The sequence below is a fragment of the Talpa occidentalis genome, unplaced genomic scaffold (genome assembly GCF_014898055.3).
Source record: "Talpa occidentalis isolate TD23 unplaced genomic scaffold, MPIMG_talOcc4v2.1 talOcc4.10, whole genome shotgun sequence".
Lineage (NCBI taxonomy): Eukaryota > Metazoa > Chordata > Mammalia > Eulipotyphla > Talpidae > Talpa > Talpa occidentalis.
In genome coordinates, this window is record NW_023600993.1 from 52,269,115 (window position 1) to 52,283,058 (window position 13,944).

The following is a 13,944-nucleotide window of genomic DNA, read 5'->3' on the forward strand; positions in this document are numbered from 1 at the left end:
GAGGCTTATCTGATAGGCTACTCTGAAGATTATTTAAGTAAGTTGAAGTTTCATCCATGCTGTAAAAGATCTTTGAAATCTCGTGTGAAATGGAGGCTGAAGCTAGAGCAACAATTCTTCTAAGCACCAAGTAGCATTTTTGACCCCAGCTGGTCAAATATAACAAGAATTTGCCTGCAGTGTTCATAGGGAATAAAATATGAATAGTTTATATTACATTAGGGCACCATAGATGTTTCTCTGATGGCAACTTTCATATGCATTGCAGCTGTGTAACAAAGACAGGTATAAATAAACTCAGGTCATGCGTGTGTATGACTTCCTTGTTCTGTTTATTTGGGTGATCTTCAGGGCCCCTAAACCCTTCGGAAGTTCCAGCATCCTGCTTTTACTTAAAATCAGTGTTTCTCCCAAGTCACAAGAAGCAGGCTATGCTTGTCCTTGGAATTTGTGTCGTTTTCTGGGAAAACAGTTTTAGAAAGTGCCAACAAACCAACATCTCAGTGATAAATAGGAAAACCAGATTTGAAAAGCAACAAAAATTCACCAGGTTTGAAAGTCTCTAGAGTCTTTCTACAAATGCTCAATGAAGAAACTTTACCTCTTTACCCATCTTCATTTCATGGGAAATAAGAGACGCTAAAGGAAGTTATATGGAAAAGAGTGTCTTTCATTATAACATGGTCATTATTGAAAAACTGAACATTAATTATTTAAACCCTTAACCCCAAACTTTTTGCTTGTAGTTGTGATGATTAATTCCAGTTAAACATCACACATAGAGGCAAAGGAGGCAAAGAGGCATAGAGGCAAATATATATATTTGCCAACTGAATAATCACAGTCATATTTGGTTTCCCAAATACCTCTGTAACCTAATTAGTTTTTCATTAATGTGTTCCGTGGACTCTTTTTAAAAGACTAGAAATGTCCTTATCTCTGTAGAGTTACACATTGATTGCCGAAGGTGATTTTTCCTACAAATCCTGCACATTTAGCCGGGAAACAATTTGTCTTTGTGTCAGAAGGAACCCCTTGAACAACTTGGGGTGAGGCCGGAGAACAGCAGCACATGTTTGCCTGAAGTCTTACCTGGAGATATGGCTGAGCTTATGTTACACAGGCTTCAGCTGTATAAATACATCATGCCATCTGCACATGGCAGGGGAATTGAGCCGGTAGAAGCTCAAGACCTGTGTCAGTGTTTTCACAGAAGGACTGTTTATGAACAGATGTTATGTGGTGTTTTTCACAGAAAATGGACTCTGGAGAGAGAAAATGTCTATCAATTACTGAGGTATTATGTATAACAGCAATTTTTAACCTTGAGAATGATACTTTTAAAGTTCTCAATAAAATATGTTCAACTGTGACCACTTTCTTTGTCTCAAGTAAGACTTAACCTTGTGTCCGATGCAAGCCCCGCCGCGATAAAGGACTTTGGAGATCTGTTGGTTTGCGAGACACAGTTCTCTCTCAGACAAGGCCTACTCAAGGCTAAGCTGCTTTCATGACTGGAAACCTTTCCATCTATCAAGAAACTGCTATTATGTTGTTGTTGTTTTTTTCCTGAAGAAGAAAAAGATGAAAATAAAACAGTAGAGTTGAATGGCACTTTAGGTATTTTGAAAATTTCTCAGCATTTTCCATGCTTTTGTAAGAAGACATTTAAATTGTTCTAAATATTAATTTTGCCCCGGTCAGTTAAGCATTCAGAGTTCTACAAAATACATTTATTTCCTATAATGTGCTGCCTGGATTAAATCTAGGACATATACCATGAGAAGAAGGTCCGGGATGCTTCAGACATAGTGTGTCGGAGATGGAATTATCTCCGACAGCAACACCAAAAGCATCGAGGCCCCTTTGTGACCTGTTGACAGACACCATGTTTTGCATAATATATATATTTTCATTTTCCCTTAGCTTTCTTATTATTTATTCAATAAATCCTTTTTTCTTGCTGACAGCAGTTGTATTTATAAAGCTAAATCCAACACAGCAAAATGTTCATCACTTTATAAACTAAATGCTAATGTTTTATTTATGTGCAATGAAGAGAGAAAAAAAGAACTGAATTGATGTTTACCTAACAAGCAGCACAAAAGTGCAGTACCATAATAGTGGAGTTCATGAGCATTCTGGCTTGTAATTTTGGGTGTCAACATTTGAATTGCAGAAAGAGTTTATGCAGACATAGCACGTACACAAGTGCAGTTTAGATCCACATCTATAAAAATAACATCTGTTTAAGCATACATTACATTTAAAAATAACTGTACAGTGATCAGCTGGTTAAGTACAGTTAACCAGATGTCGTTTTAAAGGGCCAGATGGAACTATGAAACTAAGATTGAAAAATTAAAAAATACTGTGAAAGGTCAAACCAATTAAGCAACCTGTTTTGTTGGCATGTAACAGTTAAAAAGTAAGTTAAACTACTTAAGGAGTGAGCAACGCAAAGATGTATCAGTTAAAACCAGGTCCTGCTCCATTGAAGACAAAGAAAAATTCCAGGCTGGAGCTGCTAGTTTAACGGAATCCAAAGAAACTCAGCCCAGCATCAGAAATGGTGAATTTTCCTTGACTTTTTTCAGAGGTGCCTCAGCTATCTTTCAAGTTTATGTTTTCTAACAAGGATTAAACTCCAGTTACAAAGTCACAAGAGCCAATTAAATTTTCCAAAGTAAGCTACACCCAGGTCAATCATTTCAATGGTCAAAAGACTAAACACATGAATATATGACTTAATTAAGTAATAAATCTGAACCTTAAAAGTAGTCAATCTGATACCTTTCTAGAAAACGCCAATTATTTTTCTTTGCTCTTTCTGGAGATCACATACAAGGAAAAAGATGAGGCAAGTATTTATGGAATATCTGTGATGAGGCAGGTTCTGTTACAAATATGTTCACATATATCAGAGGTCACAACTGGAGGGTCCCATGGCTTACGTAGTCGGCAGATGTGTTTTGTTTGGCTTGCACGGTGCTTTAAATTTGAATTAATTGCCAACAACTGAAAATTGGGAGGTTTCACATAAAAGTCCGGATTTCCAGCTTCCCGGAAAATCTGGCAACACCAGGTCCCCATTTTTTTCCATTGCAAAAACTGGCTGGAGCCAAATAGGAACAGCTGCTCCTTTAGAAAGACAGAAAGTCTCGAGATTGTTGCAGGCTCCACCACTCCCTCTCAATCAGACTGTCAGTGCCATGTATTGTCTTATACCCAGCCCATATTACTGGCTGATATTACCTGCCAAACTCCTGTATGAATTTTCATTCCTAATACCCTCATCTTCTCTATTTCCCACATTTTACCTTACGGAGTAAGAGCTGTTTTGTTTTTACTATTTTACAGGAAACTGGAAACAAGAGAATCCTCCTGACTTCTTTGAGTCATACAGATGATAACTGACAGTCAGGATTGAGATTCAAGTCTCTTGATTTTAATGTTTTTATTTTCAAACATCTTAAGTCTTCATGTGGTTAAAGTATCGAAATTCTTGCCCTTGGTCCTTCACTTGGCTGTAAGCACTATTTATCTGAAATGAAATAAATTGTTCTACTAGGAAATAGTTGGGAAACCTACAAAATAGACCATTTAAATAGGGTTCCTGTCCACAGATGAATGACTGTTTGGTTGGGAGGCAAGTTATCAAAACATATCAAGAGCACACGAATGTCAAAGGAATTCCATCACCCTTGTTCATATCATTCTGTTTTCTATGTCTGCCTATGGTGCTAGAGGTGAGAAAGAATCTGAGGCTACAGTTCATCTGAGTAGGAAAAAACTATTTCCAAGCTGGGAAAAAATGTTGGCCTGTGTCATAATGACTTTTTAAGCATTGTGAATTGTTCAGGATACATATTTTCTTTTTTCTTCTTGATAATAAGCTTCTGCTTGGAAGGAATTTCCAACTATACTTCCCCTTTTAGCTTGGACTTTTGTTATATTTTCCTACAGTTAATTAATAACAAAACTACTAATACCTGCTAAAAATGCTTTATTTTCTATTTAAATACTTATTTTTAAGTTGCAAGCCTCTATTTGTCTGTTGTCCTTCCTGCTTCGATAAATTTTAAAGGGGAACAGCTGAATAAAAAATTTATTAAGGAAAAGGGATGACTGACCACTGGACAGTTGTCTCACTGAAGCAAAATAAAGTAAAATGTTTCTTTGTACAGAGAACCCAGTGCACCATTGGAACATTAGGAAATATTTGCAGCAGGTTGGAATCACTATGATCTAAACACAATTGTCATTCTCCTAGAGTGAAGTGTTTTAAATGGGAGAAAGAGAGGATAGAGAACAAATTTTAAGGGAAAATTATGAGGACTGAAAAATTGAACTTTCCACCTAAATTTCCTCCACCCGGAATACAACCTACGAAAAAAAATTCAGTAGGAATAATGATTAATAGTGTGTTTTAAAAAATAATTTTAGGAAACCTGTATTAATACTTGTGGTATTGACAGTTTGGTAAATACCAATATTATTGGATGCAACCCAAATGTAATAAGACTATCTTAGAAGACACTGCATACTAAGCATTTTACATATCATGAGTAAGTGGTGGTTGATGGTGAATATCTTAGGGTCAGCCCTGGGAATAACTGATTCAGTAATCATCCAAGAGTATTAATTCCTTGCCAAAAAAAAAAGAGATGGGGAGGGGGATAAAGGGAGAGAAGGAAAGAAGAAGGGGGTTGGAGAAAAGAGAAAGGATTAGAAATGGACAGTTACAAAGAGAAGCAGAAAACCTGTAATGAAACCACCAGAACTAAGGGCCTCCTCTCTGAATCCACTCCCTCCTCCTCAGTTAAATGGACTGTTAAAAGACCCAAACCAAAGCTAATGCTACTGAGCCAACAATAACTTGGGAAGTTAGAGCAGATGGCTCCACCTCTCCATCTGATTACAGCACATCCATAACCTCCCCTCAGCTCACTCGCAGCAACAGAGGACAGGCATGTGAACAGCTGACACTGAAAGAGGAGGCAGGAAAAGTCACAGCTCAAGCTCCAGAGCTCTGGCTGCTTTTATGGATCTCTTTATAATGTGTGTATTGAACACTCCATTTCTGATTTTTGGGAGTAGACTAAGAAACACACTGCCTTTCTCATTAAAACTTGTCTCTTGCTGAAGAACCATTAGACATGCATATGCAGTCCATGGAAAGTCCTACTACTATTTTAGCTGAAAATAGCCACACTTTCTTTAGGCTGTATAAAGTGAAATCCAGTGGAAGAGAGGACATTCCCATTTCTTAAATGTTGTGAACTGTTGAGGTATTTTCCCAATTCTTTGGGATGTTTCCTATGAAAATATGCATAATTTATCAAGCATAGGTGGTCTTGACTGAACTATTATTGGGGCACTAATTAAAAAATACCCATAGTGTGAGTGGCACAAACCTGCTCCAGTGTTGGCAGGAGCCAGCCAGCAGGCTAGTGCAGCAGGATTTGGAAGAGCCAAAAGTTTTAATCAGAGGGACCCATGGTAGTGGGTGAACCCTTGATATCACCTGGAATACTGAGCGCAGTTTGGTTCCAGTTAATTGTCGAAAGTCAACGTTCTGGTGTCCAACATGAAATACTGCCCCTACCAGGGTAGTGAATATTTAGAGAGAATATTAAGATAGATAGAATATTTAGACAAAAAAGAACCAGGATGATAGAAAGGTAAGATATATTAAATTATTGAAAACCGGAACAGGAAATCCATGCATTTGAATCAAGTCTGGTATAAATTAATCAACAATGCCAGCAAGGCAGTCAATGACACCTGACTCATGTCAAGGGGTGCAGGTACAGTTAGGAGTGATGAGGCCTATGGCTGAATGGATATCACAGGGGATGCCCATTCTAAATTGGACAGGCATAACAGCTCCAGTCAGTGAATCTGATACTACAAGAAACAAGGCTTTCCTTTCTCAGGAAATAACACAATCGAGATTATTATATGGAATCTCCTAAAATTGGACTGTTGCCAACTAACTCTTTGAATTTTTTTAAATTGCACACTGAACAAACAAGTCTATCTACATGCAAAATGCAGCTTGGAAGCTATTAGCTTGGCTTGGGGCTTCTAGGATACTTATCTCTAGTATGTACAAAAATATGAGAACACAGCTCCAAATGTGCCACTAAGAGAGGAGTGTTTCAAGACTAAGCTTTGGCTTCAGTGGTTACATGTCCTTGGCTAGGCCTGTATTCCATAAAGTGTCTGCCTCCTCATCTGTGAAGGGAGCAATTATCTATATGATCCACTCTGAGAGAGAGACTTGAAAATCCTTGTTCCCTGACCCCAAGATCTGCAACATCAGATCTTCTTTTATTTTAAAAGTCTTATTCGACCATTAGAACAAGACATTTACAAGCAAATATTCCTAGGAAATATAATAAAGCAACTTACATACTCAGTAAGTTGCAAATATCTAACTAAAAGATTTTAAAGTGGTTTCATTAGGAAGAAGAGTTATTAGGTGATTGAAGGTGAGAGAATGAGACATCAGAGGACAGAGAAGGACTGTGGGGCCCTAACTTACCTTCCCAAGGTACCTAAAAGCAGAGTCTATTTGTTACACAGATATTGTGTAATACTGACTCCAGAAAAATAAGCATATGAGAGCTAGATTAAGTGGCTATTGTGACTGCAGAGCTTTCCAGTACCCTTAATGTTCCTTCTATAAACAGCAAATCCATACAAAGAGCTAGTAGAATACTGTATTTTCAAATCTTTGATCAAATAATTTTTTTTTTCTTTCTTTTGGGGAAACTAGAGGCCCATAGGACACATGCTCAGAAGCATCGATCTATCCTAAGGAGGTTGTAATGAATTTATTCATTTTTAGCCTCAAAACCGATATTCCTTCCACGTGTTATATTTTTTTCAGAGGTTTCTACATTTTTTGTATATTGGACCAAAAAAGGAATGCATTAAATATTTTGGTTTTGTTCTTTCCAAGTATCTGGAATCAACATCAGTAAAAATTTCACAAGTTCAAAATTTTCTCATTCTGTCATGTCTCTAAATTTCAGTCCTAGCAAGAAATGCCTTTATTTTTATGTTTTTTTTTTAAATCCAACCTTAGCAAGTATACATTTACTAGATTAAATTTAGAATCACTTTTCTCTAAATAATAACCTATACCTAAGCCCTGACCTGGGACTAATACACATCTCCTTTTCCAGGTCTCCTGCAAATTAAGACAGGATTTATGAATTTAGACTTAATATAAATTTGAATTACTTCTAAAAAGAAAACACATTGCTATTATGTTTCACTGTTGGTTTTTATACAAGGCAAATTCCTGGTCACAAGATACTACAATAAATATTTTAAAAATTTGGACATCTGACATTGAGATGTAATGATTCTACCATTGTAAAATATTATGGTCGTAACATTGTTTATGATTCCTAAAACTATTAGCCAAAGTCTTAATTTTTTTCTTTAATGTAGCTGATTGTCAAGTAATAAACACCAAGTAAAAGAATTTTTAGAAATATGGTCAGAACATTTTACTTCTAACGTTATAGCTTTTAATAAACAGTCCTCTGTTCTAGTGCCTCAAATGCTTTATTCCAATTGTTTAATTTATTTTATGTGTATTCATATACTTGCATTATTCATTAGTCCATGAGTACCTGGCATTGTTCATACTTATATTTTCGCTTATTTATTTTGTAAATGTGAGACTTTCATTTTTTTTTTAATAGATTCTGCAAAGGATGTGATTGAAAGGTATTTCTTTAAAATAACTTGTTTAGTTTTCTATTTGTTTGATTTATCATACTCCCCTCTCCAATAAAAAGAAGCTGAATTTATGTGGGCTTTTTATTAGGTCTAGTGTCATTGTAATCCTTTTCTTTCAATCATAATTTTTCCGTAGACATGAAAGATTTCAGCAAAACATGCTTAACAGAGAGCTCACTGTGAAACACGGGTAGCTTTTTCAAAACCTAAAACAGTAAGAGTACCCTGAGAATAGAACAAAAGAAATTAAAACGCTAGATATGCCACAGTTGTCTCATGCAGCAGTTAGAAATTTAATTATTTTATCTCGTAGAATAATGTGCCCTTCAGAAATCATTTTGGACTAGATGTTTCAAACCAATGATCTGTAGTTAATTATCTTTAATAACTGTTGCACATTATGGTTAGATCTATGTTTTTGCTAAACCAATTAATAATATCTTCATTAGTATAAAGACAAGGTAGCAGGATCCTTTCATTTTTCACATTGAAAGAGTAGATATTTTAAACACTGTAATTTACTTTAGCCATACATTCCCAATGATATGACTAATTAACGAAACTTCAAAGACATAACTTCCAAAAAGCTACTTATTTTAAAGTCATTGTTGAACATTTAATCACATTAGGTTGGGGGCATTTCTGACACCCTAACTCTCTACGTCCTGGAATTGACTAAACCCATTTAAACCACCAAAACATGTAATGTTAAAGAAAGAAAGAAAAGAAAATTAGTAGAATATTCTCTCTTCTAAAAACCTGTTGATGATATCAGAAGAAAGAATAAAAAAGGAAAGACCTCTCTTTCTCGTCAGTCGTTTGTAATGACCACAGGACAAAAGTATTTTTACTCTATTTATCAATCTTTCCTTTTGGTTAAAAACACTGATAGGTCCATAGGACTTCTTGATTGTAAGGAAAGGGAAGTGAGAGCAGTAGTGACCAAACTCATAGAAGGGTAGCATTTCCTTTGCTTTCAATTTGTGTTTACAGTCACTTAAGGGGTGGCCACAGCAGGGAAATATTCTTCAGCATGGTCAGTTCCTTCAATCTGATCTTGCAGTTGCAAAATCAGATCAGATGTGCAGCTCATTTAGATCAATTGTTGAGAAGATGGGGGTAAAATTCTAACATTCACTGTCCGGGCAGTAACAAGTAGAATTTCGGAAGGAAAAAAACATTGCAGATAATTTGTTTGGTTTGCCTGGGAGCATTTCAATCCTACAACTATTTCAAAGTACAGAACATGATTTTGAAATGCTACTTAACATATATTTCAAATAGATTTAAAAGGGCATAGTAAGAAGGAGTTTTTGGTGGGAGAATCTAAGATGGCAAAGTCTCTATTTACATCTTCACCATGTTAAAAAATATTACTTGAGGTGACTGGAGGGAAGTTTATCCATTAGAAGTAAGTAAAGAAAAAACTTGGACAAAAGAAGAAAGAAATACTTAATATGGGGCCGCCCTGGTGAGATAAGGGGTTAAGCATAGCAGCTATCCGCAGCGTCTGCAGCATGAGTTCAATCCCCTGCTGGCCAGGGAGCTACCCACATGGCGCAGCAGAGCTTTCCTGGCTCACCCGCTGCTCCCCTCAGCAGTGAATATCAGTAGATCTGCCTGTTCTGTTCCCCACTCTGTCTCTGGTGAATCCTCTCATCCCCTGCACCTCTGGCCTGTACCCCAGTTCTTGTATGCATAAATAAAAAAATGTTTAAAAAAAGAGAAAAACTTAATATAAGTCATCCTAGGTTTAGTAGGCTATTGAATCAATATTAAATTGCATTTACAGTAGCAGAGATGAGCCTGAATCTGGCCTTGTGATGCATGGTAGTCAAATCAAAGAAAGGAGTTGTGTCTTGGAAAGCTAATTCATCAGAAAACTGCTAAGTTCTATTTTTTCCTCTGTTTAATCAAGTCAAATAAGTTTGATTTTTCCGTTAATGACTTGAAAAACAGAATTGTTGAATTAAGAAGTATATTTCCATCCTCCTGGACATAAACTTACAAAGGTATAAAAATTCTCACATAATTGCATATTCCAAGTGACACAGACTTCTTGAAAGGTGAAAGTAGAAAGTCAGACTTTTTTGGTAATTTTGTAGGTCACATAACTAAAATCTTATAGAGCTATACTATGGGAGAAGGGAACATACATTTAAAAAGACAATTTGGTTGAATTAATTTTAAAGGCTGGAAAGTGGTTAGTGACCTAACCTATGAGCATTAGTTTTGGCTATCTCTAAAAGTTGAATTTTATGTGTTTTTAGATTTGGCAATAGCCAGACTGCTGAGATAGTCCTGGGAAAAAGCAAATAAAGCAAAAAACTGTCCAATTCTTTAAAACATTCCTTAACATCAGTTGTTGGAATGATGTTTGTTGATCTGATAATTTTGTTTGTTGATCTGATAATTGGTCATAGTATATCAGGAGTACTTGGCACAATCTTGAAACAAATGAGGAGAAAGAAATCGAGTCATACAATACGAAGGCAAACATTCCACTGACAACCTGAACACATATTGGAAGATATCACCTATGAAACAGCCACCATGACCATGTAAACTTGCTCTGCTTATGCCATTCCACCCCAAGTTAAAATTCAACAATGGCTTCCCAATGCTTATAAAGCGCCAACACCTGGCTTAATTTTAAGGTCTCCAGGATCTGTCTTACAAGACTCTAGTGTACTCACTGGCCATGAACATGTTTACCTGTGCTCTTTACTGAGTATACTGCTCTTTGAATCTTGCTCTCTCTCAACTCAGAAACTTAATACAGGTAACCTTTATTCACCTATCTGATCTCAACTTACAAACCACTTCCCCAGGCCTTCTTCTCTGACCACCTGTCTTACAGCATGGTTTGTGTCCACTTGTCATATGTTCTTATATCTCTACTTATTCATTCTCTCCTTCTTTAAAGTTCTTCAAACATGTAATTAATTATTCTTTGACCTCCTCGTGACATTATTTCTAAGAAGCACAGACTGTGTGTGTTTCCATATCCACAGTACCTCAGACAATACCTACTGCATTTTAGGATGTAAGAAACAGTCAATAAGTGAATGGATGTTCCAATTAAAGTAAAAAATTTAGGGACTATCTGTAATAAGAATACCAATGAATAGAGGGACATAATGAAGCTACATTTCAGTGGACATAATTTATGGGCTTTAGATAAGATAACGTACGTGTTACTGTATTAAGAATAAAAATCAACTATGGCATGACTTTCAGCACATTACTATAATCCTAACTAATCAAGGCACGTCATCAATTTGAACATTCCAAAGACCCTCTCCACAAGCTAAAAGCTGTAAAAGGAAAAAAAATCCCTCTATATTACTAAGTGAAAACACAAATCATGATTTTCCTTAGTATCCTAGCCATATTTCAGGGAAAAAATGACATCTTCAAGTTGTGACGTTTTGTGCTTCCTCCCTACTCTATTCTGCAACTGCTTTGTGAAAAATTGCAATAAAAAAAGTCACTGTGCATTTGAAAATAGCTTTTAAAACCAGAGGTCTCTCCTGGGAATATGATCCTAATAGGATAGAGACAAGGCTAAGTTGCCGAATGCTGCTGGTCATTATTCTTTTGTTTCAGCTCAAAGAAAACATGCACAGATCTCATAACTAGACTCCCGGGCATGTGTTTTTGCTTACTGCCTAATGTGGTTCTAATAATGCAAACATTCCAGCTAAGTAATGATGACACATCTACTGCTATAGATATTAGCAGCTTACGCAAGGGAAACATTTGGGGAAACACAAAGGCAAAATACGATAAACGTTTTATTTAAATTTTCTTGTTGCCATCATATTGAAACTCATTCTGGCCTGTGTTGGTGCACGCGTGCACATGAAACCAAAAAACTTAACTCAAAAGAAATGTGAAGTGAAGACAAGTGCTAAGAGCACGTGTTTCTGAATTAGCCTTTAAATGTGTTTGATTCAGAGTTAAGTCCCACCTTTGGGGATAGCCAGTGATGAATTAGAAAATAAATTTTAGAGAATTCCTTTTAACTATATCATTAAATTGCTGTGTCTCAAACATGTGTCAATGATCTATTCCTTGTGTAAAAATAGGAACACATATTTACTCTGTTTCATCTTGTTTTTGTTTAATTTAATCATTTAAAGAGAATGGGGTCTTTGTCCTTCCCTGGCTCATCCCCAACTGAAACTCCATTACTACTAGAAGAGTATTGAATGCTGTTTGAGTCCATTTCTCCCTCTGGCCAACAGTTTCCACATTTTCCTCTCTCATTCATAGCCACGTGGTTTGGGTGGGAGTGCTCTTGGGGACTGCTTATGCCAATTAGCATGTGTCTCTACTAGGATGGCTTACTTAGTAAAAGGATAAGCATGTGACCCTACTGGATCCATAAATCCAACTTCACTATTTGCAGACAGTGTTGCTGCCAAGTGTGGATTCTTGTGTGAGTATGATGTTACCCTTTGGCAGAGAGGAACGCTGAGAGACAGCAGAACAGGGCGTGCCAACATCTGGATCACCACCTCACCCAATGCCAGTGTGGCTTTTTGAACCAGGAAACTCCCTGTTTATTTAATCTCACCTGAATTTCACTTACTTAGAGTTGCAGTCGAATATTCTTAAATTATATAGAAAGTATATGTCACAAAACACAGAAAAATCCTTAAACTTTGGAGGTTAGGACTTTCGAAAACTAACCACAATCCTTTTTCAATTCTACATAAACCCTAATTTTCTGGTTCGATGGAAATACCCGACTATGTTTTTGTATATGAAGATCCCCCATCCAGCAAGCTTCTCCTCATCCTTGAAAACTCAAATAATGTATCACTTCTGATGTTATATTTCCATCAACATTCTCTGGCATGTTGCCCTCAGGTTACTAGGTAAGCTTGTCAACATCGTTAAGATGGTACTTTTCACATGGCCACTGAATTATGCATCTGCCCCTCGCCCCCAACCTGCTACTTCTTTTTTCCTATAACATGCCGAACTGGGTTTCACTCTTTGTGTGTGTGTGTGTAGAAGAACTGGTGTGTAGGCCAGAAGTTCAGGAGTGAGAGGAATTCACCAGAGACAGAGTGGGAAGCAGAACAGGCAGATCTACTGAAATATACTGCTGAAGGGCGTAGGGGCAAGACAGGAGAGATCTGCAGCACCATATGTAGGTCAGGGATCAAACTCAGGCCATAGAGGTGATAGTGCTGAGGCTTAACCCCTGGGCCACCAGAGAGATCCAGTTCCACTCATTTTTAATTTTTAAACTACTCAGTGTCTAAACTGTAAGCTCCAAAAGTACCACTACTGTGCTAGGTAATATGTGGCATTGTCGTAGCCCTGTTCCTAACACTATAGCAGTACAGAAAAAAAAAAATCCAATATTTATTAAATGAATTAATAAGTAAATAACAGACCTCTTTCAATACTTACTTGAACATTATCAAATAGTCCTTTATTATCCCAAACACAACTCAAAAAAATTTCCAGCTGCTGAAAAATAAGTTTTGGGTGACTTGAAAAATCATTGTTGCTGGGCCTCCCTGGGGGTGCAAGGAATTAAGACACAACCTATGAAGCTCTCCCACAGTCACTGCAGCACAAATTCGATCCCCGGCCAGGGAGCTACGCACATGGTGAAGCAGACCGCTCCTGACTCGCCTGCTGCTCCCCACAGCAGTGTATTTCAGTCAGTCTGCCCTGTTGTGCTCCCCACTCTGTATCTGATGAATCCTCTCACCCCACCCCTCTGGCCAGTACCCCAGTTCTTGTATGCATAAATAAATAAAAAATATTTTAAAAAAATTATTGTTGCTCTTAGAAGAATCTTTAAACGGCTGCGTGACCATGACTAAACTACTCAACCTCTCTGAGCATTTATTTTCTATTTGTAAAAAAAAAAAAAGAGATAATAACAACCTATTTGTAGGCTGTAATTAGCTATAATAAGAATACAATTAAAATGTATAGCATATAAACGCACTCAGCAGCATTGAAAAACAAATGATTAGTATCCTATTGGTGGTAGGCAAAAAATGAGATGCTTGTGAGGTAATTTAGATCTAAATCTTTATTTCAACATTAAGAATAATTATATTTATCATTTATTTGAAAGATTTGTGTATGATAAAAAATAAAGGGAGTGGAAATTTTGGAAAGGACTAAAAGTTTGTCATGCTGAAAATC